Raw genomic sequence first — 4974 nt, 5'->3', positions numbered from 1 at the left:
CTTTTATAGATGAGTATTTGTTACTCTTAAAAAATCTTATTTTTGGAGACCAGCAGGTGGCATGGTGGTTAAGGCGCTGTACACTCCCACGTGGCCAACCACGGTTCGAATCCCAGACCTGATGGCTTTCTCACTTTCTCTCTCTCATTCTATCTCACTGTGAGTCTTGCTCTGGTCAAATTAAAATAAAATAAATGAATGAATAAATAAATAATATTTCTAAGAAAGGAAAACCCCATGTGTAATGTTAAAAAAAAAAACTTATTTTTGACTGGATTGAGACTTAGAAGTTAAAGCTCTCAGAGAAGACAGCCTGCAACCCCTGGCAATCTGATTGATGTTTTGGTGTTTTTCTTTAGCCTCCTTCATTCTCTTGGCCCAAAGTTTAGCATATTCTGCTGCCTCTTTCTTATTTTTCTTAGTACATTATTTCTTGAGAGCAATATGCCAGGACTTGTGTTGCAGGACACGTGCAGTTGCAAGATGCTGGATCTTAGGTGTTTTGATCTGAGGTTTCTAGCCTTCTTTGTTTAAGGGCTTTCTTATAACATACTTCTTTATTTAAGGGCAGACATCCTCTTCTTTAGAGATCAAAAAATGCTCAGATTCTGCTCGCTCCATTAGGCCCCTAGAGGTTGGGGAGGAGATATTCAGCTTCATTTTTAAGCCACTAATCTCCCCATGCTATACTTACACTCCGCCATTGTTAGAATTACAGAATTGAGAGACCAGCAGATGGCGTAATGGTTACGTCGCTGGACTCCTACATGGCCAATCACAGTGTTTCCGAGGCTTGAAATTCACACCGGGTATGTGAGCATGCATGCCCAAAATCTGAGAGAAGAATGAAGGAGAAGGGATTGCGGGATGGCCATCACCTGGGAGGTGATTTCTCACTTCCTATCCCTCAGTCTCTCTTTCTCTGGTGAGCACACACACTCTATAGCAAAAATCTCTTTAAAAAAAAAATACAGAATTAAGGAAAAGAAAAGATATGATGGTGGAGGTAAATAGGGCTCTAATCCCCCACACGCACCCGCCATTAGCTCCAGTCCTCACTAGCTGTGTCTGTGGAACAGTTGCCTAAAAACCCTCATGCCAAGGTCTGGGCATCCTGCCCAGGAAAGGTGCCCAAGATGCGGTTTCTTTCCTGGTGTCCTGGAAGCACTACTGTGTCCCTGGTCAATTCCATTCAGTGGATTCTGAGTAACTACTGTGTATACGGTGAGACAACATGAAAATAGCCGTGGACTTGGAGCCCGGAGGTCTGAGTCTATGGCCAGATTCTACCACTTAAACAGATACGGTCTGAGGTCAGTCACTTAATATTTTCTTCGTGGGTCTGTATCTGTGAAATAGGTAACACCGAGCATCAAATGCCAGTTAGTGAACCTTGTTATATACTCATTCATTATTTCCTTCTGATCTTCCTGTGGATTAGACTGTAGGAGGGGCGTGGGAAATGGCAGAGAGCAAGAAAGAGGGAATCAGGGAAAAAAGAAAGAAGTAAAACAGTTAAGAAACACAAAATGGAAAATTATCTGTTGAAGATAATAGGTCTAATAATATCTTTGATTGGGCAATATTCAGTGTATTCTGGATGGGAAAATTCATTTTGTATGCTGTAATGATGTGCAGTAAAGTAATCTAAAATAAAATTTTAAAAACAAATTAAAGAATAGAAAGAAGTTGTAGGAAACATAAAATCTGTTTAAGTCACAGTTCTGGTCCAGAATTGATCATCTCAAGAAAGAGATACTGGCCTAGCTCCTGGGACAATTTTGTATATGTGCTTTGGGATGACTTGAGGAAATCCACCCCAGCACTGAATCTAGGTCTCTGTAGTACAAGCAGAATTTTTTTTTGGAGAGGTTTTTCGCTATAGGGTGAGTGCGCTCACCAGACAGACAGAGAGAGACATAGAGAAAGAAAGCGAGAAATCACGCCCCAGGGGGGATGGTCACGCCGCAATCCCTTCTCCTCCATTCTCCTCTCGGGATCTTGGACACGCACACACACGCGCCCGGCGTGAGTTCTAAGCCACCGGGTCTGGGATGCGAACTACGGTTGACTACGTGGGAGTCCAGCGATATAGCCATTACGCTAACTGCTGGTTCCCGAAATTATGTTCAATAAGCTCCCCAGGCAATTCTGAAGCATCCCATTCCAAAGATGACCTCAGTCCTCCTCAACCCCATGAAAACTGGCATTTTAACAGAAACTCCTGAAATATAAGACCTTATAGACACTTCAGGACTTACGATATACCTTATATTTTAAACTTCAGGTACTGGAGATTAGATGGAAAGAGAGGAAGTCTCTCCCTCCCTACCACCTACCACCTTTTCTTCCATTATATGATACATAAACTCATGAAGCAAATTTTATGTCCCTTTTTCATGCTGCTAATCACTTTCTACATTGCATTAGAAATTATACATAATTTATTCTCTCCATGGTTTTGTCTCTCAAAGTCCATGGCACAAAGCAATGAGAAATAAATATTGAAGTGAACTGATTGATGAAAAAGATGCAATTAAAATATTCATTCTTCCCAACTCCCACAACTGTTGAGATGGAGAAGGAAGAGGGGATTGGACTTGAAAGAGGCAAGGTGATGTCTTTGAAGCTGCCCTGGTCAACACAAAATGTTTTGACTCATGGAAGACCATTTCCTTGGGTGAGAATCAGTGCCCATTTCCCTGTCTCTCCAGGAGAGGAATGAATGCTGAGATCTTGAAATGCCTTGCTCTTTTCTGCCAAATGACAAACACACCACATAAGATGCTGATGGAGGCTGGTTTACATACTTTTAAAAAGGAAAAAAAATAGTAATCCAAGTAGGTTGTCCTCCAGTGGCACTAAAGGCTTCTAAGAGCCCTGGCCTCATGACTTCCGGTAGGCAGTTTGGTGCTACTATCTCCTGGACGCAGCGAGCTCTCTCATATTGTGTCATCAGGAACGTCACGATACATTTTTGCATAGAAAAATATGCCATAACTCTCCCAACAACTGAATAGTTTGAGAAACTGAGTTTATAGTGGGGCGATGTCTAAAACCCAGAAACTTGATTGAACTTAGGAAATGGAAAAGCAGAATCAGTGGAACCAAGAGCTTATTCGAAATATCCCCTATGGCATTTGGAAGGTTTTCTGAGTTTGAATTGCCTGCTTGGAATCCTGTAAACGAGAAATCTCGGAGAAAAATGGAAGGGGGAAAAAAGCCATAGGCAGCTATCAGTGGAGAAGTTACCCAAAGATTTCTAACTCTTGAGTGTCTGAGACAAATATATATATATATATAGTAGAAAACAATAGGTGAGAGAACAGTAACGCTAGAAGATAGAGATGCTGGCCTCTTACTAAAGGCAGATACTCAGGTGTATTTCTTAAATCCATTGGAGGCATCAGTCCCATCAGCCCACGCAATTTCGGGGCCAGGTTGCCAGGATCTCTTAGGATTTCACAGAGGACCATGTTCTGTGAGCGGCAAGAATGCAAAGCTGGATCTCGTGTGGTGAGTATGGAGAGGTCAATTCATGATCATTCAAGTCTTTGAGAGTCTCCCCAGATCTGCTGTTACTGAGCAAAGAGCTTCACTAGGAACAGGTAGCCGTCACTTGCCCTGAGCGTCAGTTGAGCTGTTTAGTTGAGTGATTCACAAGAACATTAACAACCTGAATTAAACATAAATATACATCTAGGAGGTGTCAGCATCACTTGTATAGCACAGGAACACACAAAGCTTTCAAAAAGCTCATGGAAAATATATGCTATGAAAAAATGATATATGGATATCTTTTTTTTTCACCAAAATAAACTTTAATTCCATTTTCCCACAAAATATTTGAAGTCCCCTCTTAAGTATATTTGCCAGCTCTCTGCCTGGAGGGTCTGATTCAATAGGACTGTGGTAAGCAAGAACATATACTTTTAAAACTCCCCACATGATTCTGAGGCCCAGCTAGGTCTCAGACTCACTGGTGTCCGTAATTAGCACCGTCCAGGGGTAGCCTAGATATGGGACAACCTAAGGCTTCTTTGTAGTGGTTACTAAATACGTAGGGCATTCCCATTCTCCAAGCCATTTTTAACATTGAGAAGTACTGCAGGTAGTGAGCTAAGTGTTGTAGACATGTTTACGTGCTTTCCGCACACATGCACACACACTAGTGATAGAAAGAAAAGCTCGATTTGATTCACCCGGTTGCTAGCCAGATTCTTTCCATCGCTGAACTTCCTCGGGGTTCTTTGAAGTCAACAATTACTTTGTTCTCAGAGGAGTCATTCTGTGGCAAAGGAAAATGTCGCAAGTTTAGCAATGTATTAAGACTTTCCAAATCTGGATCACTTCAAAATATTTATCTGTATGTTGTTTATCTTTTTTCAGTACTTAGACTTCATTCTTTCTAATAACCAGAGGACAATCTATTGACATTAGTCACTGAGAATGCATCGTGGACACTAAGTGTGCTTGCGGTGGTAACAAAATGAAGTTATCAATAATTGGCTTCCTTATGGATTTCCCCTGTCTCCTCTCAGAAGTACAGATTTAGGGACAGAATAGAGCCCTTAGCACAGTGCTTGAATCAGAATCATTCCTCAGTGAATGTAAGTTATGCATCTCATTATTCTTTTTTCATGAATTCATAACCCAACCTCCCTTATCCTGATAGGGATGTTCTGGGCAAGTATTTTATACACACCCTATGCCTGTCTTCTAGATAGGCACTGAACTCCTGTTTTATCCCACATATGTTTGTTTTGGTAACATCTTCATTCACAGTTGAAACATGTGGCTTTTTAATTTTTTTTTTCTCTTATATTCTCCATTGACAGTAAACCACAGACCCTAATGTTAATTTCCTGCATTGTCATAGACTCTTAAGATGCAGGGATTTCACTTTTTAATGGTTCCTCCTCTCTTTGTGCAGACCCATCCCCATAGCCGTGCCCACCGCTGTGTCTGCAGGAA

At 41.3% G+C, this 4974-nt stretch overlaps 1 long non-coding RNA gene across 1 annotated transcript in view; it reads right to left on the bottom strand.

Moving 5' to 3' along the window:
- Positions 1-3857: 3857 nt before the first annotated feature.
- LOC102472028 (uncharacterized) overlaps positions 3858-4974 on the bottom strand; it is a 27324-nt gene continuing 26207 nt past the window's right edge. The window contains exon 5 of the long non-coding RNA XR_335754.2: positions 3858-4288. This is a non-coding gene — a long non-coding RNA (uncharacterized LOC102472028). The remainder of the gene's footprint in view (positions 4289-4974) is intronic.

The sequence above is a fragment of the Tupaia chinensis genome, unplaced genomic scaffold (genome assembly GCF_000334495.1).
Source record: "Tupaia chinensis unplaced genomic scaffold, TupChi_1.0 Scaffold000527_1, whole genome shotgun sequence".
Classification (NCBI taxonomy): Eukaryota; Metazoa; Chordata; class Mammalia; order Scandentia; family Tupaiidae; genus Tupaia; species Tupaia belangeri.
Note: the sequence above shows the minus strand (reverse complement) of the source record. Positions and strands in the feature narration are given on the sequence as shown.